This window comes from Sarcophilus harrisii, chromosome 3 (genome assembly GCF_902635505.1).
Source record: "Sarcophilus harrisii chromosome 3, mSarHar1.11, whole genome shotgun sequence".
NCBI classification, from domain to species: Eukaryota; Metazoa; Chordata; class Mammalia; order Dasyuromorphia; family Dasyuridae; genus Sarcophilus; species Sarcophilus harrisii.
This window is the reverse complement of record NC_045428.1, coordinates 366,373,832-366,399,787: the sequence shown is the minus strand read 5'-3', so window position 1 is coordinate 366,399,787 and position 25,956 is coordinate 366,373,832.

The following is a 25,956-nucleotide window of genomic DNA, read 5'->3' as shown; positions in this document are numbered from 1 at the left end:
TCATGACTGTATTTGGAGGGTTTTTTTTTTTTTGGCAAAGTTATTGAAATGATTTGCCATTTTTTTTTACAGATGAGAAAATGAGACAAGCAGGGTTAAGTGTTAAGCCTAGAGTCACACAGATCAAAAGTGTCTGAGGCCAGATGTGAACTGAAACAGGTCTGAAGATTTGAACAGATGAATCTTCCTGCCTCTCAGATGGTGCTATGTCCATTGAGCCACTGTCCAGCTAGATGAGATGTGATCACACCAAAACCTGCTGTTTTGGAAACCATGTGTATCTATGAATCTAAGATCTCATTAATGCAGTAACTCTCTCCAGTTTTGTTGACAGGAATCCATTCAAATCCTTAGCCCTTATGGTTCTTACCCATTTCCTTCCAAAAATCTTAAAAAGGGGACACATCAAATAGATTAGCAACTTTCCTATAGGTCTCTTAATATTATATGTGGATGGCAAGCAAACTTCTCCACTGATATTACTCACTTTTGCCATGACACTTCCTTTCTGACATATTTCTTTATTGGTCTATTTTATTCTGATTTTTGAATATAATTCATCACTGATAAGAGTTACAGTCTATTTACTGGGTGACTCACAACTTTAACTTTAGAACAGGCATTATATAAACATACATCTGGCATTATCACTAAATTGATAAACGTTAAGTTTCCAACTTAATTTTTATGCCTTCCCTTCATTAATTATTACTTATTTACTCCATATTTATAGCTTTTTTTGTATATATCTGTTTGCATAGTTTCCCCCACTAGATTTTTAAGCTTTTTGAGTTCAGGTACTATATTTTGATTTTTTTTTTTTTAATTTTGTATCTTCAGTGCTTACCATAGTACCTGACACAGAATCAGTGCTTAATAAATGTTTATTGATTGATTGCTATATGATAAATACTGAGGATATTGATAAAAAACCTAGTCTACTCTCAAGATGCTTACATTCCAAAAGAAAAATTTTAATGTTAAAAAAGAGGAACCTGTACTTCAAAGAGAAGTATAGGATCTTTAAGAGCATTACACACTTTCTTAAATGCAAATCAGACCCATTCAATTATAGGCCCAATTCAATGTCCATTTTCACTGTCTCTCTAAGAAATCTGTAAATGATGCATAAGCTCTCTTAGTATTCATTCAGTAGTTTCTCAGAGACTTTGCAATAGGCATTCCATTACCAATCAAAATTATTTAAATTAGGTATGATTTAAAAAGGAAGAGGGTATGACATTTTGACAGAAGAGAAAATTAATTACTAGAATAAAACAGTGATCTGTGGTGTTGATTGTAATTTAAAGTACAGAGAGAAAGGTCAACTCTTCTTCCGGATTTTATTTGGCTTTAGTATAATTATGTTTAGGCAAAAAGAAATGGAACTCTTAATTGCAAGATAATGTCAGTACTTCAGAGAGCATTTCCCATCTAGAATAAAATATCACAATTACTATTTCATTAACTTCAAACTTTTATTGAATATAAATTATCTGGAAAGAAAAAATATATACTAATATTTAAAGATGTTTGAAATTGTCCAAATAATTAAAAATAGGTGCTTTGTGCCACTAGTATATCTATATCCCAAAGAGATCATTAAAAAAGGAAAAGGATTTACATGCTCAAAAATATTTATAGCAGCTCTTTTTATGATGGTAAAGAATTGAAAATTAAAGGAAGCTCCATCATTTGGGGAATAGCTGAGCAAGCTCTAGTATACAAATGGAATGGAATATTATTGTGTTATAAGAAATGATAAGCAGGATGGTTTCAAAAAAATGTGGAAAGACTTGCATGAACTGATGCAAAGTGAAATGAGCAGAATCAGGAGAACATTGTACACAATAACATTGTACAGTGGTTAACTATGATTACCTTAGCTCTTCTAAGTAAGACAATGATTTAAGACAATTTCCAAAGACATATGATGGAAAATTCTATCCACATCCAGATATAGAACTATAGAGTCTGAATACAGATTGAAGTACACTATTTTCATTTTTTTTGGTGGCTTTTTCCTTTTGTTCTGTTTCTTTTTTCACAACATAATTAATATGTAAATGTTTACATGTTTGCATGTAAACACTATATCAGATTGCTTGCCATCTAGGGGAGGGGAAGTAAGAGGGAGGGAAAAAGAAATTAAAACATAAAATCTTATAAAAAATGAATGTTGACAATTATCTTTACATGTAATTGGAAAAAATACTATTTACAAAAGAGTAGGTTTCTTTTTAAAAAAGAAAAACCTATACCAATAATTTTTAATCAGTTTTAAACTTTAATTTTACTGTGCGTAGATAAATAGATCACATATATAGACATAATGTGAAGCAGGCCCAGCTTTAAGAGAGGACTTGTTTTTATGTTTTTCTCAAAATTAAATAAAACCAATTCTATTTGGCCCCAACACAGAGAAGTTAAAGGTGGAGGAGTAGAAAAGATATATTATGTGTCTCCCTATAACAATTGCATATCTTACAATAATTGTCAGGACTTCAGTGCCATGCCTACAATTTTGAGAAGAATAATGATGAGTCACATACTGTTTACATTGAGCTAATACACTTAAGCATTCACCTTTTCTTGACCAGAAACTATCAATAAAAAATATGACAAAATTTAGATATTGAAAATTTTCAGAAAAAAATCGTTAAAAGAACCTTACTTCATCTTTACTATCTTTCTTTTATCTTTATGTATTATTTAATCAACCAATAGATAGCTGTGTCTCCATGATAAGGGATACCAAGAAATAAAAGATAAGAGTTCTTATTCTCAAAGAATTTATAACCTATTTGGAAAATGGGCTACTCTATAAACACTAGTAGCTTTTGGTCCAGACCAGCTCTGGACTCTCATGTACTTGAATTCAAATATTGTGAGGTTTTTAGCAGTATTTTATCTCTCTGACTCCCTTGCTGTTATTCAGGTCAGAACACCAGGAATCCTTTAATTCAAGTTAAAGATATTCAGTTACCTGTTTACTACATTATAGACTCAAACAAGTAGTAACATTGAAAGAAGAGACATTTTACTGGGTCAGAAGTGAAGTAGTCTTTTTTTTTTTTTTTGACAAGGCAATTAGGATTAAATGATTCACCCAGGATCGCACAGCTAGTAAGCATCAAATGACTGAGACTGGATTTAAACTCAGATACCCTGACTCCTGAGCTGGGGCTTAGGAGCCATTGCACTACCTAGCTGCCCCTGAGACCTAGTCTTACAGAAATACTAACATATGTTTACTCAGTCTATAATCTTATTCCCTTCCATTTTTCCTTCCTCTCCTCCCTCCAGCTACTTCCCTTAAGGGAAGGGAAGAGGGAAAGGAGATTCTTGTTCAATTATGAGTGGGACTAGATGGTTTTTTAATATCCTTTCCAATTCTGAGATTCTATGATTTTGTGCTTGTAGGTTAAAAAACGAGCTCCTCAAAATTTATAATTCCAGTAGGAAAGGCATGGGGAAAATCTCTCTCTACAAGAAATGGAGATGAAGGAGTTGACTGGACATCTCTGACAAATCTACTTAAAAGCTGGTGCTACTGGTTTGCTTACTAAGTTGCAGTCTTGTACATAGTTTCTCAGTTAGTCTCTCCACATAGTCACAAACCCAAAAGACTTATACATCTTTTCTATATTGTATAAAGTTTCCTCACTGATTTTCTGTGCTATGGATTCCAACGATGGAGCTTTTTTTTTTTTTTTTTCTTTTCCAAAGAGTATTCATATCCTGAGCTTAGACATCCTGGGATTTTAATTCTTTCCCACTTATCTGATCCTGCCACACTCAAAAAAATAACAATTCAAAGTAGTAAGTATCCCTTACAAAGTATATCCCTTACTACTATATTAAACACTATTGGGTACTTAATAATAAACTGATAGAAGAAATAATATCTCTCCCCTCCCAATTTCCTTTGAAGCCTCCCAAACACTGAGCTAGCTCTGGCAGTGGGTGTTTTAATCTCATCAACATGGACATCCCTGGAAAGCATACTGCCAAGATAAAAGAACTTATTCACAGCATTCAAAATTTTACCATTTGCTATAACTGATAGTTCCACATAAGGATGTTGTGGTGCACAACAAAGAATTGATTTATATTTTGTTGCATCTCAGCTTCAGAGGTTAAATTGAGCACACAATCATTTGTTAACAAAAAAGCATGTACCAATATTCCCTCCATTTTAGTTTTGGCTTGTAGCCTTTTCAAGTTGAAGAATTTACTATCAGTGTGGTAGAGCTGACTTTGATTCCATTTGTCTTTATTGAAAGTATTTTACAACATGGCTGAAAACATCATGCTAAAAAGCATGGGAACAAGTACACAGCCTTGTTTCATTCCACTGGTGATGAGGAAAGCTCAAGAGCATTGTCCACTGTCCAGAGCCTGGGCAAGTATGCCATCACGAAATTGATATACTCTACTGATGAACTTCTCTGAAAAACCAAATTTTATTTTATTTTATTTTTTTCATTTTTGAATTTTTATTATTATTATAGGTTTTTATTTACAAGTTATATGCATGGGTAATTTTACAGCATGACAATTGTCAAACCTTTTGTTCCAATTTTTCCCCTCCTTCCCTCCACCCCCTCCCCCAAATGGCAGGTTGACCAATACATGTTAAATATGTTAAAGTATAAATTAAATACAATATAAGTATACATGGAAACCAAATTTTAACATAATTTTTCATAAGCCCTCATGACTGACAATATCAAAGGACTTGGTCAGAGCTACAAATGTATACAAACCTTTGTTATGCTGCTGGCATTTGTCCTAGAGTTGTCCAGAAATAAACACCATATCGACTATTCCTTGCACCTTCTGAAGTCACATTGGCTCTCAGGTAGATGGTCTTTTTTTTGGACTAAAAACTGAAGATCTACAGAGCCACTGTACTGACCACGTTGTTGTTTACTTGTGAAACCTATAGACTATACCAGTGTTAAATCGAATTGCTTCCATTTGAATTGTGTTGGGAAAATTCTGAAGATCACCTAGAAAGATAAGGTACCAGACACTAATGTTCTTTCTAAAATTAAACTGTCAAGCAGTCCAACTCTACTGAAGAGAGCACAACTCTGTTGGACTGACCATATTGTTTGAATACCAAATGTACGTTTGCCAAAAAAAAATTTATGGAGAACACACATAAGGCAAGTACTTACAGGGTGGTCAGAAAAAGTGATATAAGGACACACTGAAGGTGTCTCATAAGAACTTTACAATCAATTGCATGAGAGACACCAACAAGAGTCCTATAAACATGATATGCCTTCGTCAGAGAAGGAGCTGTGCTTTATGAGTAAAGCAGAATTAAATTACCAGAAGAAGCATGAGATGCACAAAGTTATAGAAACCACTCCAAATGTTCATAGGGACTATATGTGTCCCATGTGTGGCAGAGCACTCTGACCTTGTATTGGTCTGATCAGTCACAGTTGGACACACTTAATATAGTGATGTCATTTTGGTTCTCTGTGAGAATGAAGGACAACAACCAACCAACCAATAAACCAGGAGAAAGAAAGCATTTTTTCTAGGATGGTTTAGGGAAGACTTTACAGAGAAGGTAGTGATTGTTCTGCCTAAGAATTTGTTTTTAAGTGCCTGCTATGTGCAAACACTGTGTAGAACTTTTATTTCAAAGATGAAAAACCACCTGCATTAATGAACTTACAATTGAACAATATCCCATAGGGGATAAGATACATGAATAGCTAATTGGTCCAGTGGATAGAGTACCAGACCTGGAATCAGGAAGACTTGTCTTTGTAAATTTAAATTTAGGCCATAGACATTTATTATGTGATGCTGATTAAGTCACTTAACCTTGTTTGCTCCAATTTCCTCATCTATAAAATGAACTGGTAAAGGAAATGGCAAAATACTACAGTATTTTTACCAAGAAAACCACAAATGAGGTCACAAAAAAGTCAGACACAGCTAAATAATAAGAATAACAAAGACTGAAAAAGAACATGATACACATAATTTTTGCTTTTGGATAGCAATTACACCATATTTCAAGTTCTTCTTTCATATAATCCTCTATGTTGACTATGGGAGATCTTAGATCTCATATATTTCCACTTTATTTCCCACTCAATTTTTTCACAAAGAAAATATTCTTGACACTTCTAGGAAACATAAATCATAACTTGCTAATTTAATCTAGGAATTCTTAATCTTTTTTGTACCATGATCTTTTTAACAGTCTAGTGAAACCTATCAATCCCTTCTCAGAACAAAGCTCTTAAGTAAATAAATCAATAAACATTTGTTAAGTGCTTATGATGTACCACATTTTTGTGCTAAGCGCTAGATAAAATTTTTAAAAACAGATTAAAAAAAGGAAATCAATCATATTGAAATACCATTATCAAATTATTTTAATAAAACTAGTTCACAAACCCCAGGTTAGAGACATCTAATTCAATTTGAATAACAACCATAAATTTAAGTCACTTTTATTCAACAATTTACATTTTTTCAAAGCATTTTCCTCATAACAATTCATGGATTATAGATGAAGGCTATAGTTAATGATTAGAAAATCTTACCACCATTATCAATCAGTATTTAGAAGAGGTAGCTAGGATGATGGGGAAAGCATTAGATTTATAGTCAGAAAATCTGGGTTTGTGTTCTTGCTTTGCATATACAAGCTACCAAACCATTGGTGAGTCTTTCTATGTCTCTTTTTAAGAATTTTTAAAATGGATATAATAAAAACTTGCAGTACTTTTTTCTTGGTGGTAAAGGGCACATAAACAATAACAAAACACGTGGCACCTGAGCTAAGAGTAGAAAAGTACTTTTCAGATTCTGGGAGTTCCAAAAGGATCATATATCTTAGAAATGGAAAGGACCTTAGAAATAATGTAGTTCAGTCTCCTCTTTTAATACAGGAGAAAATAAGCTGTGAGTGCTGAAGTAACTTACTCATATGGTTGTTATACAAATGAATTGGCATTACAACCCACATAGATCCTTTCATTTCAAATTCAGTACTTTTCCTATACCACCCTGTACCCTGCACATAGTAGGTGTTTAATGAGTACTTATTGAGCGACAGAGATGCAAGGATGGTGGGTTTATTGTCTATGGAACAATTTCTTTCTTTTTTCTTTTTTTTTTTTTTAAATTAAAGCCTTTTATTTTCAAAACATATGTATATATCCATACATTTTCAACATTCACCCTTGAAAAACCTTGTGTTCCAAATTTTTTCTCCCTTCCTTCCCCCAGTTCCTCCCCACAGATGACAAGTAATCCAATATATGTTAAAAAGTGCAATTCTTCTATACATATCTCCACATTTATCATGTTGCATAATGAAAATCAGATCAAAAGGGGAAAAAATGAGATAGAAAACAAAATGCAAGCAAACAGCAACAAAAAAGTGAAAATACTATATTGTGATATCTTCTTGTTTTCTATGTACAAAGTTTTCCTAGTTCTACTCACTTCACTCAGCATCAGTTCATACAGCCTCTCCAGGTCTCTCTAAAATCATCTTGCTGATTGTTTCTTATAGAAGAACAATATCCCATAACATATATATATATATATCATTGCTTATTTGGCTACTTTCCAAGCAATAGGCATCCATTCAGTTTCTAGTTTCTTGCCACTACAAAAAGGGCTGCTACAAATATTTTTGCACATGCAGGCTCCTTATTCTTCTTTAAAATCTCTTTGAGGTATAAGCCCAGTAGTAACACTGCTGGATCAAAGGATTTGCACAGTTTTATAGCTCTTTGAGCATAGTTCCAAATTTTTCTCCAGAATGGTTGGATCTGTTCACAATTCCACCAACAATGTATCAGTGTCCTAGTTTTCCCACATCCCCTCCAACATTCATCATTAACTTTTCCTGTAACGTTAGCCAATCTGAGAGGTGTGTGGTATTACCTAAGAGTTGTCTTAATTTGCATTTCTCTGAGCTAAATCATAGATTTAGAGCACCTTTTCATATGACTAGAAATGGTTTTAATTTCTTCATCAGAAAATTGTTCATATCCTTTAACTATTTATCAATTGGAGAATGGCTTATATTCTTATAAATTTGAGTCAATTCTTTATGTATTTTAGAAATGAGACCTTTATCAGAACCCTACGGAACAATTTCTCTCATTTTCCTTTGAAGTATAGTACATATGTTGTCCACTGCTCTCTCTTAAAATAGTCCCCAGGCTTATAAACTGACACTTGAAATGGAACCTTAGATAAGTTGCCTAAATAGGCCATTCTCATCTCTTCTGGTAGGTTTTCTAGCTTTGTTCTGAAATCACATATTAAAAACAATATATGTCTTAGGGAACAAAAAACATAATAAATCGTTTTTTAAAGGTTTCTGAACTAGGCAAGTTAATGTTTGACTCCCTACCTGTACCCAGCTTCTTTCCAACAGCATCCAAGTAGAGTCTGGTTTTTTTGCTCTACAAATCACCTGGTTCTCGAGAAAGCATTGGAGGAATTTAATTAGCCAAAGAATGTGCAAAGCTTCAATGATTCAGATTTCATCAACTGTCAGGGACTGGGGTGGCATGGAAGAGAAAAAAAAATTCCTAACAGATGTTTGATTCAAAATGTTCAGTGGAAATAGATCATTGCACACATCAATTTTTTATTTGGGTAGCTGTTGTATAAATCTCATTAAATATATTTCATTTACTTCAGAAGCCTATTTTACCAAGGATCCAGTTTAAAGAGTCAGTTGCAAATGAATGCATAAATCCTGCCTCAATAACAACAAAAACAAAAAGATAACTGTGGTATTTATTTTGGGAAAAAGAATCAGATGTCTTGGGTTTTTTTTTTTTTCACTTTTATATGTGTTCAAAGGTTTTTGACAGATTTTCAAAATTTGAACTTTCTTTTCATTTATAAAAGGTTGGAATTGTGATCTGTGTATTAATAAAACTACATCTTGGGATTTTCATGTTCTTCTTTTGGATTGCTTAAAATATTTTCCTATAAATAAGAAAAAATTTTTTCTTATAAAAAGTTGGGAAACAACTTGGTATAATGATTAAAGGAATAGTTTTGGAATCATGTAGACTTAAATTGATGTCTTGCTTGTGAGTGAGCAAGTTATGAAGGCAACTCAAGATATGATGCTATAGAGGAGGTGCAGATTTGTTTGGTAGCAAATTTTCACTCCTGAAGTTTGGGGGTTTATGGAGAAGATATAAGCGTATTTTGTGCAAGACATTGCACTAAACACTTTACAATTATCTCATTTCAGCTTCACAACAACCCTGCAAAGTAGGTGCTATTATTATCCCTATTTTACAGTAAAAGAAACTGAGGCAAACAGAGATTGTATCTTTCTCAGTATCTCACACAGCTTTTAAATGTCTGAGGGTAGATTTGACCTCAGTTTTTCCTTATTCCAGACTTAGCTCTCTGTACATTATCCCTCTAGCTGCTTCAGGATGCTTCCCTACAGCAATAGAATCATGTACATGGGCCAATGTGACTCCACATAGGTATTGCTTTGGGTTGCTACTAGTTTCATATAACAGGCATAAAAATGAACCTCACCGCCATGGATTTGGGTCCACAAGTCTCAAACTGTATGTACTCTGATATTTGTAAAGCAATGGCCATAAGACCTGAACATTCCAATGTGATAAACAAACACCAGTTTGCTCTGTAGCAAAGATGCATCTCTTTCCCTTAAGAGCTCACAAGGTGGTCAGAAAAAGCAATACAAGAACGCTTTCAAGGTCTCTCTTAAGAACTTTAGAATCAATTGTATGATATGGGAGACACTGACACAGGACTGCCTTGAATAGTGTGCCCTCATCAGAGATGGTGCTGTGCTCTAGGAGCAAAGCAGAATTGAATTAGTTCATAAGAAACACAAGATGCACAAAATTTGAAAAGCTACTCCAAATGTTTATAGGGACAATTTGTGTCCAACCTGTGGCAGAATACTGAGCTCGGATGGATCTGATCAGCCACAATTGGATACACTGTAACTCGACTCTAACATAATGATATTATTTTGGTCCTCTGTGAGAATGAACAACAAACAACCAACTACTACCTAAGCCCATTAAAAAAATGGAGTTGTAGCCTGGAAAAATTAATGGTCAGAATAACAGAATTGAAATAAGAAATGCATAATCCTTAATTCTTCTAATTTACCCTTTTACCGGTTCATTATTGCTTACTTATGAAAAATTTTCAAGAACTTCTTTCAGACACTTTTCAGAACCAATTCATGTTACTCAATTTCAAATGATAGAATTTGAAAGCAAGGGAAAGATGTGTGCCAATCTGTTGCATTTTAGAATCTAAGGGTATGGTCCCTTCTCATTTTGAGTAATTCCAAGGATAAAGCACTCCAATTTTTTTTTATACTGGAAGGTAATTAGTGAAATGGAACTCTGCAGCTGATTTCTGCCAAGCCTACGTTATGTTATTTCAAAGAACCATGCTAACTACTGCTTAAACAAAAAGAAGAGAATCTGTAAAAAACAGATTTAGTCTCCTTAGCTCCTTGATTTCTGAACATGCACAAACCAGTCCTTTCTGGGTTTGGCATTTACTTTATTAGCTTCATTTGCATGACCTTATTTTATTATTTTAACAATTGAGGTATTAAATATATACAAGATACCTTCCCCACTTGTAGAAGGGTAACATCTAGAGAGTTTTGAAATTCGGTAGGACATTCTTTAGTGTTTATTTCCAATACAAACATTCTGTTTGGCTGCCCAGATTTTCCCCCAAAGCTCTTATTTTTAGATTGTTCTTTCATTTCTTCTGATTACATGGGGGGAAAAAGCCTCAGTTAGATGCTAATCAAAATAGCTTTTTAAAATTCTTTTCTTTAAGACCCAGAAATATTTTTCTTAAGAAATTCAGTGATCCTTATTCAGAGTCACCTATCCATTGAACTGAGGGTCTGTTTCTAAGAAGCTAGGAAGCTAGGGAGTATTTATAGTAGAGGTTCTTAACATGGGAAACATGGAGCAGATTTTAAGAGGTGCATGAACTCAAAAACAGGAAAAATTATATCTTTATTTCAACATAATAAGTTTCTTTATAATCTTTATTTTATTCATTAAAAAATATGGATCCCTTTGGCAGTAGATCCATTGTACTAAAAAGTTAAGAACCCTTGGTCTAGATGCAGAGGTCACAATACTCCCAAGTGTGCCATGAATCAGATTAAATGTAATTGGGAAAAAAATATTTGACAAAATAAATACAAATTCAATGTAACATAAATATTTTTATATGTGGTTTTCTAAACACACATGTGACAATTTATCCATGATTTAGTGGCTCCTCACTTCTATTTGACTTTAACACCATTAACCTAGGGAAAAAGTGGGGTGCCAGGGATCCACCCTCTGTGTGGTGAGGATAGGATAGGTTGTGGGAGGGACAAAAGGTTTTCTAAAGGAGTCAGAAAGATTGACCCAGAGATGGAAACCAGTATGTTCCTAACAAAGCTTTAGGCAGCTCATATATTTCAGTGAGGAAGTTTAACATTTGTGAGTACATCAAGCACTCAAAGACAAAGCCTAACTGTTAACAAAAAGGAATGATATACTTAAATCTTAATAGGATTTGCCTTCATCTTCTATATCTGTAGACCCAGCTGCTCCAGTCAGAAAGTATAATATCTAATTGACAATTTTAGACTCTGTTTCCTATTTTCATGATAATACCTTACATTTATAATGCTTTATGTTTTTCTAATTATGTTCCTATTCCTTTTATTCTTTCACCTTCTCAACAGCTCTGTGAGATATATAGAGCAGATTTTATAGTTCCCAATATATAGATGAGGAAATTGAGGCTCTAAGGGTTTAAGAGACTTATTGAAGGTCACAATTAGTAGAGGCAAGCCTAGGATCAAGTTTTCTTGATTCTGAATTTAGAGCTCTTTCTTCTTATGGAGACAGCTAGGTGATATGATGCATAGAGTATGGGAGCTGAATGAGAAAGACTTTCATTAAAATTATTTTTCAGACACTAATTAACTCTGTGACTTGGCTACTGCTACTGCTGGCTAATTCAGTTTCCTCATCTGTAAAAATGGAGATAATAACAGCACCATGTTGAGAGATAACAGGAGATGCTATATAAATGTTAGTTATCATCATCATCATTGTCGTCATTATCACCATCACCACCACCACCACATACTGACTCCTGATTATAGATACCATGATTTCTATAGTTTCATTTTGATAGACTTGGAGAAAAAGGATTCTTCTCCCTACCCTTCTCCCTGTCTCCCATCTCCTGGGTAAGTTAAAAAAAAAAAAAAAACAACTATTGAATCTGGTTACTGACTGTTGAGATAAAAACAGTTGTATTTTGTTTTTTGCTTTCCATCTCATTTCCCCAAAGGGTTTAAATCAGGGAGTATCTTTTCAGTTTACATGAGAAAAGAGATTTTAGATACATTAAAAACCTGAGAGAATACTTGGAGAGAAAACAAGAAAGTTATAGAAAATAAATATTCTAAGTAATGTCCTGGCACTCACCATCACAAAAGAGAATCCAGAATATATGCTTTATTAAATGCTTTAAATTTATGATTGTTTTTGAGCATTACCATAACCCTGTGATATAGATGTTTCTTCTAATCTCTAATTTACAGATGAAGGAACTGAGACTAAGAGAGGTTAAGGCTTTATTCATGGCCATATAACTAGAATCAGAGTCAAAATTTGAATCTATTTCTCTCCTGATTCCAAGTTTATTGTTCTTTCCCATACCATACCTCCTTGTGATATTAGAATACTTATTTACTTGCTCATTGTAGTCTAATCCTATGATTTCACATGGGGAACATGGGGAATATGGAATCTACTAATGATAGGTCTTGGCTATTAATTATACTATGGCAGTAGCTGAAGGAATTAGAGAATTATTTTGAAGTACTGAGAGATTACATGACTAGTATGAGTCAAAGGCAGAACTTGAATCTAGGTCTTACTGTCTAAAAGTCTGGCCTTTTACCAACTATTATATGCTGTTTCTCATTCTGTTAAAGAACCACAAACAAATCTGGTCCATTTCTTAATGTTGTCATCCAGCTTGTCTAATTTATGTGGCTCATTTGAGTGTCATGCCAAGCTTTCTGTAGATTTCTTTTCACTTTCACTATTTTCCACTGTTTTATGAGACAACACTGCCTGAAACCTTCCACTATCCTCCTCCATAATGTTTTCACAAATGAGTTTTTTTTTTTAAATAAACAGTTGTAACCCTTAGCTGCTACATCTCTATTTGACAAGGACAGGAAGTGTTTGCTGGCAGATATGGTTTTTAGTTTCTTTTTTGCCTTCTCATTGCTGCATTACATTAGTGAAACTTTTGCAGGAAATGGAAATAATCAATGCTAATATCTTTTCTTATTTAAATAGGCCAGGTATGAAGCTATTATAATTGCTCAGTGTCCTCTCTCACCTTTATTTTTCTGGTTTGATGTTGATTTTGAGCTTTATTCCAACTAATCAATGGTCTGATTGCATATAGAATTCTGGTGTGACTCTCACATTAGTAATTAGCCATTTACCTCCTGTTAAAATGTATTTTCATATTTTGTCAAGATCCTCTATTGAAAATACTTCAGGAGTAAGAAATGAGACTAAAGAACTATAGCCTACATAGAAACTTCATACCTCTGTATCATTAATACCTTCTTCAAGGAAATAATCAGAAAGCATTGAGCATAATGAACAGATGTGGTGTCATTCTTTGATCAATATTCAGACTACTGACTTGTTAGAACAAAGACAAAAATTAATGTGAGGATAGAAAAAAAGAATAAAATGAGAAACATCTAGGACAAGCAATTAAAACAACTACAACCAGATTTATTTTTTGTGAGTTACTGACACCAAGATTTAGCAAATGGATAGTAGAAAGGACATTAATGCCAGCTTTACAAATTTTATATCAAAGCTTAATCAGCGAAAATCATTTGCTAAAATGAGATCAAAAGAATCTTTAAAAAGTGCATTAGCCAGACAACATTTGATCTACTTGCAACACCAAAAGATAATAGCTCAGGACAATCCTGGTTAAAAAAAAAAAGTAATTTAATCATAAAAATTTAATATAAAGGGATTGTTGAAGACAATGACTATTATTGTCCCAGAAGTCAATTAGTAGAGAGGGAAAATAGTTAAGAAAGTTTGGTGAGGGAACCAACTAGGAGAATTCATCTTGAGAATACTTAAGAATAAAACTGGAAGGATACAGATGAAAGATAGAAAAGATCTGCAAAGATTTGTATAATAAATTCTTTTTTCCAAAAAGAGAGATGTATGATAGGCAGGATTGTGTAGTAGACTACAATGCCTTGCAGATAAGGAATTATGAAGAAAGAATATAATATATGTGACCAAGCAAGAGTGAAGGACAATTTATAGATAGCCTCTGTGCTCCTTTATTATTCTTACAATGTCAAGTGAAAGTGAAAAAGGCCCCCAGAATCCTTATTTATTCATTTTATTTCCCCACTTTCCCTAATTTGGGACTTCTATGGACTTCCTCATCAAACCTCCTCTATCTTCCCTCCCCCTTATTCAGTATTATTCTGTGAGTTGCTTTCACATATTGGATTGTAAACTCATAATACAGATGTTTAATTAACATTTATTGATTGATTGGCTATTGAATTCCCTGGGGCAATTAGTCTCTCAGCCATTCTGTCATCATTTATTAAATGATTGCTATGTGCTAGAAATACAAAAACAGGAAAAAACAAACAAACCATTGTCCTAACTCTCAAGGAACTCAGGTATTAAGGGGGAGACAGCACAAAAAAGAAAAGCATTTATACATAAGATACATACAATTTAAATTGAAAGTTATCTCTTTGGGAAGGAACTAGCAGTGGGAAATGGGTTATGAGTTGAATATTAAAGAAAACCAAGGAAGGACCCAGAAGTGGAGATAAGGAGGAAGAATGCTCCAGACATGGGCAACAGTCAGTGAAATTCAAGGTATGGTTTTGGAAGTTTAGGTGTCCTGTAGTTGTATCATAAGGTAAAGGGAGGAGAATACAGTGAAAGAAGACTTGAAAGGTAGGTAGGATCCAGGCTATTAAGGACTTTAAATGGCAAACAAAGGATTTTATATTAGATCCTGGGATCCATTGGAGTTTGAGTAGGGAAGTGACATAGTTACTATACTTCAAAAAAATTACTTTTGCATCTAAGTAGAGGGTGAAATGGATTAAGGCAAAACTTGAAGCAGAGAGACCAATTAAAAAGAAATTTTAACATTCCAGGCACAAGGTATGAGGGTCTGAACCAGGGTATGACCATATGAGTGGAGATAAGGGGACATTTAAGGGATAAGTTGGAAAGATAGAAACAAAATTTTACAACAGACTGAGTATGTGGAGTAAATGTAAATAAAGAAAAAAGAATGACACTAAGTCTGGTATGTTGCAAGTAATATGTTGGTACTGTAGGAGAAAGATAATGAGTTCAATTTTGTAAACAATGGAATTGAGTTACCTATCTAGTTCAAGATGTTCAAAGGATAGGTGCTGATATGTTATTAGAGGTCAAGGTCTGAATATATGGATCTAGGAATCATCTTCATAGAGATGGCTGTTGAACCCATTGAATTCATGAGAATACCAAGAAAAATAATAGAGAAAAGAAACAAGAACTTTGGGGAACAACCATAATTAATGGGCATGATCTGAGTAAAGATCCAAATAAAAGATATTGAGAAAGAGATCAGACAGATAGGAGAACCATGAAAGAAAAGTGTCACAAAACTTAGAAGTGGTGGTTGACAGTGCAAAAGTAGGAAAGATGTAAAAAGCTATTAGGAATGGAAAATAAGAGATCATTTATGAATATGGAAATTTATGGTTAAGAGATAATTAGGATGGTCTGGCATGAATAGATTATAATCTGCATCCCTGGAGTGAATACAAATGTCAAAGAAATTACAGATCCATTTTGGATATTTTAGTTTGATTGTTTTATACCATGTCCCCATATTTTAAATCTCTTCTATTATATGTTGACATGTAAGCTTTTGAGTGGTCTTCAAGCTTTTGGACTTAATCATTTCTCAAACCTGAATAACATTTTCTAGCATAATTTTTTCCATCTTCTATTTATCTACATTCATGTATTGAAGTATATGTTGATTTGTTCTAAAGGAGAATGTCAAGATCTCCATAGAATTGCCGATTTCTTCATTCTTTTCGACAGATGCTAGTGTATAAATTGAAATGATCCTTGTGTTCTTCATTCACATCTCAAGACAAGATGACCAACTATTGCTTGAGATTTTATTTCTTTTATCTTTGTGCACAATGAAAAAATCACCATTCCCCCTAAAAGAACCTGAGTCATTGTTCCATTTAAACTTCAACTTTCTTTTGTCTTCATGTTTTGTTTATCATGAGGATATCAGTATCAATATGTTTGGCTTCCCAATAGTATGCCAATTCATTGATTTCCAAACCATTTTACATAAATACCAACAACCTGAATGTGATGAAAATATTTTACCTCTGATGTGTGCTATACTTGTGACCTTGAGAGTGAGACTAATGGTATCTGATAACATTTCTGACTTAAGATCTCTCCTCTTGTAAAAACTAGGAGTAGCCATATCTGTTTATTAACTTTGGCAGGATATTAGAAAGAGGACAATATTCCTGACTTTAACCACCTAATCTTCATTTTATATTTCTTCTATTTGCAATTCATATTTCACACTGCTTTCCTTACTAGGTAGATGTTGACAATTCCCCATCCTTTCTGGTAAAGCACCAATATAATCTCCTGTTATTCTTATATAGCAAGAACATTCTCAATCACAGTCCTTGAGTCAGTTTGTTGCATTTCTCCACCAGAGCAGAACTTTAAGGGTACTCCTCAGGGATTTAAATCTCTCTTCTTAAAGAGAAAAAGGTAGTCAACAGTATCCAAAACAGGAATCACGTCAATAAAGAAAAGGTTATTAGATTCATCAACTAAGAGATCACATGAATATAGGACTTCATGGATAAGAATTTCATAGGATGAGCTGGCCAACCAATGACTAGCCCATTTTATTTAACCATCAAACATCCATCAGATTTTTTAAAAGCATATTTGCTTTGAAGATAAAACAACGATAAAACCAAAAACATTTCACTCTCACACACGGAAACACATTGTCCCCCAGTCTCACTGTCAAGAGAAAATAGATTCAGATTTAACACTACCAAATTTACAAGGACAGCTTTGCTGCCTAGTGAGTCCTTGCCTCTATTACCACCAGAATGACTTTCAAAAGTTACTCCCAAAGGTTGCTCCTTTCTCCTTGTGATGATAAAGTTAGAAAAGTCAGGAAAAAATGAAAAAGAAAATCTGATACATGTAATTAAAACAGCTCCAACCTGTATATCATTAATATCTTCTTAAAGGAAATAATTGGAAAACATTGAACTTAATGAGAGGATGTAAAATCATTCCTTAATCTGCATTCAAATCACTGACTTGTTAGAACAAAAATGAAAAATAATGTAAAGATGAGGGGGGGAAATAATAAAAATGAGAAAAGCTAGAACATGCAAATAAAGCAACTCTAACCTGATATATTTACATGTTACTAACAAAAATTTAGTAAATGGAAAATAGAAAGGACATTAACATCAACTATAAAACTTTATATCAAAGTTTAATTAGTGAAAATCACTTGCCATAATGACATCAAAAGAGCCTTAAAAAGTGAGCATCAATGAAGGATATGGACCTTAACCCTAGAATTCTAGATTGCCAAACTTTTAGACTTCTGAAGACTTTGTCTCCTGGACTTTTGAAATTCTCAAGATTGGAATCTGCAGATTATTATCTTTCCATAAAAAGCAAATATCAAGACAAAGGAATGAGGTTCCTATTTTCAGGGGCTCACAAATAAGCTTCAGAGAGAGATAGGACTCAAAGATAGCATTATTTCTTACTGCTTACAAGCAGAGAGCAAAGAATCACTAAGAGAGAAGGCTAAAGCCATCTGTCTTTTGAAGGAGATGCCTTCGATTGCTATTCTTCAATTGTAATCATTCAAAGAGACTATAGTCTTCCATGTAGTTAGCAGAACCACAGAATGACAATAGTTGTATCATAGTCTCTCCAAAGCACTTCACCAAAAGTAATCACAATTCTCTAGCAAGCTGGCTCTCCATGAGGGATATTTGCTTTAGACAATCATGTTGATATACTCCGCACATACACCCTTCCCTCTTTATATTTCTCAGATTTTTTGAAAGAAATGGCTTCTACAGTAACTTTTAAATTGATTTTTCCTAAAATACAGGTCTGGCTATCATCCCTTTATTCCTTGAATCATTAAACTCAGTGGTTCACTATTACCTTTAGGATCAAATACAAAATTTTCCATTTGACTTTTATAATCCTTTATAATCTAGTCCCTCCATACTTCATAATCTTCTTATACTTTATTCCCATTCCTACATGCTACTGTCTAGTGACACTAGCCTCCTTGCTGTTCTAGCACATGCCGTCTTCCAACTGCAAGCATTTCATTGATTGTCCCCCATATTTGGAATGTTCTCCCTCTTTATCTCTCCTTTCTAGATTTCCTAACTTCCTTGAAGTCTTTTTAAAAATCTCATGTTCTGCAATTTTTTTCCAGTCTTCCTTAATTCTTTTTGTATCTTCTCTCTGAGCTTATCCTCAGTTTGTCCTATATACATTTTGTTTGTGCTTAATTGTTGGTACATTGTCTCTCCTGCTAGATAATAAGCTCCTTGAGAGCAGAAATTATTTTCTGTCCTTTTTTGTATCCCAGCATTTTGTGTCCCTGGCATATAGTAAATGCTTAATAAATGCCAATTGGCTGTCTGACTCATATACTTTTAAATAAAAGCCTCATGTACTGAGGCTAAACTCTATACCAATGATTCATTGTGAGACGGAGATAATCTTGAATTCTCAAAAATTATGCTTTTGGAGAAAAACCTGGGAAAAGCCTAACAAAGTCTATAAGTATAGGCTAAGTATTAGATGGTGCATCTATCATTAGAACCTAATTAAGCTCATCATCTATTTGACCATTAGGTGGTGTATTTTGGGGGGAAGTGTTGAGAAAATATTATGAGCACAGAAGATATTACTACTTATTTTACACATTCTGGGGTTGCCTCAGTTATCTGCTGTTTGCTATCACTTTTACTACATAGATAATGACAGCAATTATTATTTGTTATTTGCTATCATTGTTACTTTGAATTTCATAGACTTTTAAATCCAAAAAAGATGGTGTATCTTCTAAAACTAAGTTAAATTTGCCATCGTTGCTTGGCTGTCCTACATGCCTGCCAGGCTTGTACTCAGAAAGCCCTGCTTCTCTGAGAAGGCCACATAAATAGGATAAATTTACTTTGAAAGCAAGAACTGCAAATCTTGTCCATCACTCTATGGTCTTGAGTCTCTGGGATTCTCTCCAATTGCTTTCTCATTTCAACCATTGTCTCCTCTGCTCTCATCCAGGAGGAGAGAATGAAAGTTAAGGGGAAGGCAGGTGTCATGATGGGGAGAGAGGAGGTGGATGAACCCTAACCACAAATCTGAGCTGCTTCACCAATTTTGTTTTGGGCAAGTATGTCCAAGTATAATAGAGAGAATTAGAGAACAAAAGTATGAGTGGGGGCAGGGAGATAAAGAGAGGAGGATCAAAAATGCCTTTATTCTGTTTCAGCATCCATTGCAATAGTCAGAGGAAAATAGTGTATTAACAGCAAAATTGATCTGATTACCTTTCCCTTCAAACACTCTTTTTCTTAACTTCCCTATTACTTTTGTAGACACAATCCTCCTGAGGTTTTCTTGCTTCATAATCTTAGCATCCCTAAACCACTAAATGCATTTAGTTCACATATTCAATCAATTGCTAAATCTTATTATTTCTACCTCCAAAACAGCTTTCATATATGTTCACTTCTCTCCACTCAACACTCATATAGCAGTCACCCCAGTTCATATCCATGTTACCTCTTTTTTTTTAATCACTTTTTGTTAATTTTAAAAAAAAAAAACCTTACCTTCTCTTCTTCTAACATCTTCACTCTATTGGAAAAAAGGAAGAAAAAAAACTTTGTAATAAATTTGTGTAGTCAAGCAAAACAAAATCCCATATGTACAAACATTATGTCTTACTTTATAGCCAAGGTCCATTACTTCTCCATCAGGAGATGGGTAGCAATTTTTTCATCATGAATCCTGTAGAATCAAAAGTGATGGCAGTGTCAAGTTGATCAGAGTTCTTAAGTCATTAAGATTTGTTTATCTTTACAGTATTGTTGTCACTATATAAATTATTTTTCTAAATGGATCCCATGAAAACTACTGTACTGATCAGTTGTATCAATTTGGTGAATAGCCCTTGCATGTCTAGCCTGGGGATAAGTGGGTGAGGAATCTTAATCTTAATAAAATAAATTGTTCTCCTTGTTCTGCTCACTTTGAATTACCTTGTCACCTTTTGGCTATTATAATATCCTTAAAAAATTTTGTGCCTTTTCTTATGAAGGATTCTTGACCTTATTCTCTTCATTAATATTCTTTCCTTTCCATCTACTCTTAACTTTTATTCTCTGATTCATAGTCTACATAGTTAAAACATAACATATACAGAATAAATACATACATCATTTACATAGAGAAGGCACTGGCATTAAAGAGGAGTTAGGGAAGGCTTCCTATAGAAGGTGGACCTTAGTTGAGACTCAAAAGAAGCCAGGAGAAGCAATGTAGTGGATTGAGTGATGGCTTTGAAGTCAGAAAGACACTCCTAAGATCCTGGACAAGTCACTTAAGCTTGTTTGACTCACTTTCCTCATCTATAAAATAAATTGGAGAAGGAAATGGCGAACCACTTCAGTATCTATGTCAAGAAAATCACAAATGAGGTCATTAAGAATTGAACATGACTGAATAACAGCTAAAGGAAGTCAATGAGTTCAATAGTTGGAGTGAAGAAGGGAAAAGTATTCTAGGCATGGGAGACAACTAGAGACAATACTTAAAGCCCAGGGATGGGCTGTGTGGAGATTCCTTCACCTTTTTGTTTGTTTGTTTGTTTTTTGATATATCAAAATAGTTTAAATCTGTTTTGGTAGGAAGGCTTCAAATATCTCTTTTATTAAATGTCCATCTGTTTTTCACTGATTATTAAGGTCAGGTATAATAGCTTTCTAACTGGTATCCTTGTCTTAAGTCTCTCTTCACTCTAATATCTTTTCCAGTTTCCAAGAAGATTTTCTTAAAGTGCAAGTCTCATCATTTCACCTTCCCTTCCCTTCCCCACTTTGATATATTCCATTGGTGGACCTCCAGGCCTGTTTGACCTGAGAGAAATTATTATTTCTCTCTTATATTATTGAATACTTTGAATTGAAGATCTTTGTTGATGGATGAGATTGTTTTGATCCTGAGTAAGAGTCCTCAACTAGAGAACCTTACAAGGTGAATTCTAGCCCATTATGTTCTACTCAGCTAGGTCTGAACAGAGATAAATCCTCTTTTGTCAAGATTTTCCTAAATAAATTAATCTGGAGAAGAGATAAGTCTCTTTCTCCAAGACTCAATGTCAGAGTCATGTCCCTCAGACCCTCATTAGAATAAACCAACTCTCATTATAATATTCATTCTCTCTCATTATTTATTAATCAATCAGAAATGATTCTTCCAAAATTATAATTTAATATTTCATTCAAATAAAAATATAATTAAATTACCAATTGCCTACTTATAGTGAATTCCCCCAAACCATGGACAGGTCCTAAATTCAGGGCCATTTGCAACTTCACCCATTCTGTGGCCTACGATATTAAGAGATATATGCTTTCTGACATGGGGGAAGGAATATTCATCGAATTGAAGGAGAGAGGAAAGCAGAAGAGTACTCCTCAGGAGAGCTGGTAGTGAAGTGGAAAGAAGTGGAAAGTTTAGACCACTGCCTAGGAAGTCTGCCTTGTGACTTCCATGTTACATAAAACAGACCAACTGCCATCTCTTCTTACTGCCCTGTCCAAAACAGTGCTCCCTTGTCACCACTCCCTTATATATGGTGTCCTGGAAGTCTTAGTGTGGTTTTAGGTAATTGAAGATTAAACCTAACTGCACTAAGACTTTTGGGACACCTTGTATAGATTCTTTTCCTTTTAGAATATAAACTGCTTGAGGACAAGGACTGTTTTCTTTGCATGTATTTGTATCCCAAGCACTTATCTTACTACCTGCAAGTAATAAGATAATGGGTTTTAAATTAACACATCCACTCATTCATTTATAGGTCACAGGGTGTTCTGGTCTTCTAGCCTTCTAGTCTCTTTAGCGAGGATCTGATTATCCTATCCTGGTTACACCATTGAATGACTGAGATTGGAGCATTGATACAGAATGAAGTTAATCTCTAAAGAAAAAGGAGATTTCCTGGTGTTGGTTGATTTAATTGAGTTGTACTTGTTCTGCAAGTTGTCTGATCTAGTATCATATATCACTCATCCTGACTTTCCTGCTATTGAAACTAAAGATAAGTAAGTCATCTGGGGCTGGGGAAACAGCATCCACTTTGGGGATGCATGCTGCTTGGTAATGAAGAGGATAAAGGAATGATTATGAAATGATTAATGATGATGAAAATCTTAGCACTTATCTAACAAATGCACCATGACTTAGTGGTTAGGACACTGGATTTAGAATCGGGAAGTGATTCCCTAAAGTTCACATAAAGCAAAGCCTCGATTTAAATCTAGAATTTTTTTACCCTAAATCCAACTCCTTCTCTAATATTTTTTAATATTTTTTATTTATTTACATATGGAAATTCTGACTACAGTTTTGATGGAAACATCTATCTCAATGCTTTATTAAAATGTCCAAATACTCTCAGAATTTCATGTAAATGAATCAGCAACATGTTTCCTCTTTAAGGAGACTGCAGGTTTTAAGATTAAAGGCAATAAAGCTTGGCAAAATAATCACTGAGCCTTTTTGAACCAATGATGTTTAGACTGTAGTTTGAGATACCCAGTGAACTGAAAATATGTCTAGATTCCTCTATTCCCATTGTAAGTGACCTTCGTAAGAATCCACCTAATAAATGCATGAGAGAGGATAGATATGGTAGGGAGTATGAAGGAGAGGGAAGGCAAAATTTCTAATCAAATATTTTCTCCTTTTTTCAGCACAAGCAAAAATAATTTTGAGGAAAGTACTTCAACTTATAGGCCAAGGGCTTCTCATACTTTTCAAATAACCAAGGACATAAAAGGCTATTTTCTACCTCTTGATCACACACACACACACACACACACACACACACGCAAACAAAAACACACATCATCTCCCAATGGCATATGAAAGGATAAACAGTTTAATTTTTGTTTAGTTTAATTAATGGTAGTCTTGGAGTCTGAAAGGAAGCAGAGCAAGGAAGAAACCGCTACATGGGTTCCCAGGAATGGCATAGTCCATATCCTGGCCACTAATGACATCATTGTTTCCTGTTGTTCTTTAGTGGAAAACCGTGGCCCAATGACAAGTGATATAGCAGTAAGAAGATGCCTGTTTACAGACTCAAAGAGAAAAAATTCTTCTATGACAGAGAAGTGCATCATTCTAGTTAAGAATATCTTGAAAGCAAAGTACATGTATTGATATGAGAATTCTGAAAATCTCAAGGGATTTTTTTCCTATTTCAGCTTATGTTTAGAAACTGCTTCTGTCTTTAAGTAGAGGTTGCCTTCCAGCAGGAATCATATTTTGTTTTGTTTTCTTTACTACCTTAAAATCAAACAAACCTTCTTGTGGGGTGGGGTACTTTGAAAAAACCCAGGAAGTCCCAACTCTCTACTCCCCTCTCGTGGGAACCTCTGATAAGAAAGAGCTTGTTGCCACTTGCATATAGCATGCCTATTTTCAACTTAGAAATTGCAAAGTGAGTTTGCACTTTAGAGTTACTGGATAAAAGTTCTGGATTTGAAGTCAGCAAGACCCAAGTTTAAATCCTACCATAGACATGTAATAACTATCTGACCTTGGACAAGTCATTTAATTCAAATTCAGTTTTTTATGTATAAAATGGGACAATAATAATATTAATATCATTTACTTCATGGGCTTATTGTGAAGACCAAATGAAAATATTTTGCAAACAATAGAGAGAGCTATTTTATTAACATGTCAATATATTTTAGAAGGGGCCATACTTGGCTAAGTGGATAGAGTGCTGGACTTGGAGACAGGAAGACTGAGTTCCTCAGAGATTCACTGGCCATGTGATCCTGATCAAGTTATTTAACCTGTTTGCCTTTACCCACAGAAGGAAGGGAATTACAAGCTATTCCAGTGTCTTTGCCAAGAAAAGCCCTTATGGGTTCACAAAGAGTCAGATACAACTGAACAACAAATATTTCAGGAAGATTTCGAATGATAAAATGAAAGTTTTTTTTTTTTTACATGAAACCTTAGTTAATCAGAAATTAATGCTGCCGTCTCATAGTCCCTTCAAAGACGTAGTCTTTGTACTGATTCTTTTTTAAAGAATATAAATTTAAATACATTGTAAAATATTTATATGTTTTGTGTCCTACATCCAAAGCTTTTTAAAGGTAGAGATTGTGTTATAGAAAAGCAACAATTACAAAGGATTCAGAATAGAGATTTGAATTCTAGCCCTAGTTCTGGTTCTAACTGGGGTGACCTTTGGAGAACCATTTACTTCTCTAGATCTCAATTTCCTCAACTTAAAAATGCAATGGTTGGATTAGTTTATCTCCAAGGCTTCTTAAAGCTCTGGAGCTGATTCTATGATATCTAAAGGTTCCTTTCAGCTCTACAGTAACTCTACTAAAAAAATATCGAGTGATCTCCCATTGCCTGCAGCAGGGCCTTGCAAACCTGCTGTGATTAAGGGGCATTTTTTGTGAAGTGTGAATGTCTCTGAGTGAGTGGGACACAGAAATAGGTAAACAAAGGATGCCACTTTATTATTGATCATATTGGTTTTTACAATCAATCAGCTGGGCAGCCTTGACCTATGAAATAATGTTTAAGCAAATATTCTAAGCCAGCAGCATTCTGCCCCCAATCTATGCTCCTAGCCTTTTCTTTTGTTATAGATATAATTTATTTTATGTTATTAATTGGTTTTGGGAAAATATAACGTACATTATATTGCACATATGATTTCTGAAAGTTAATCTGTAAAAGCATTATATTGGAGTCCTTGAGAAGAGAAGCATTGTTAATTTTTTAGTATGAGTATTTGCACCTCAGAAATCAGCAAAGTCTACAATAGATTAATTTATTATTTTGTCGATTGTCAGACTTAGGAAAGGGATAGAGAAAATGTCAAATCAATTTAAAAGTGTGCTGTGAGTGTATGGCTTCCCCCACCTCCCTAGCCATTCGTTAAACATTTACTGACACATCTCTGTTTCATAGGGAACCATGTTGGAAGAGGAAAAGGGGCTAAATAGAGTCCAAAGGGCAAGAGGAAAAGTAGGATGAAGAGAGGAAAGGAAAAGGCACTATCTGAGGATCCTTCCAACATTGAGATTCCATAGTTCAGTGAAGGGAATAGAAAAGAAAGTAAATGGCAGCGGGGGGGGGGGCGGGGGGGAGGGGAATAAGAAAAATAACCAGCATTTATATGGCATTTTAAGTCTTGCCAAGCATTAGGAACCAGATGTTTATATGATCCTCACAACAACTCTGTTGTACCATAGATATTTCATCTCCAAATTACAGAAGAGGAAACTGAGAGACTTATAGAGAAACTTAGACAATAATTTTCCTGTCTCAGAATCATTTGTTGCAATGGAAAAAGAATGATGAATTTGGAGTAATTGGATGTGAGCTCAAATTTGAACTCTGGCACTTCTTGAATGAAGTTGGGGGAAGAAAA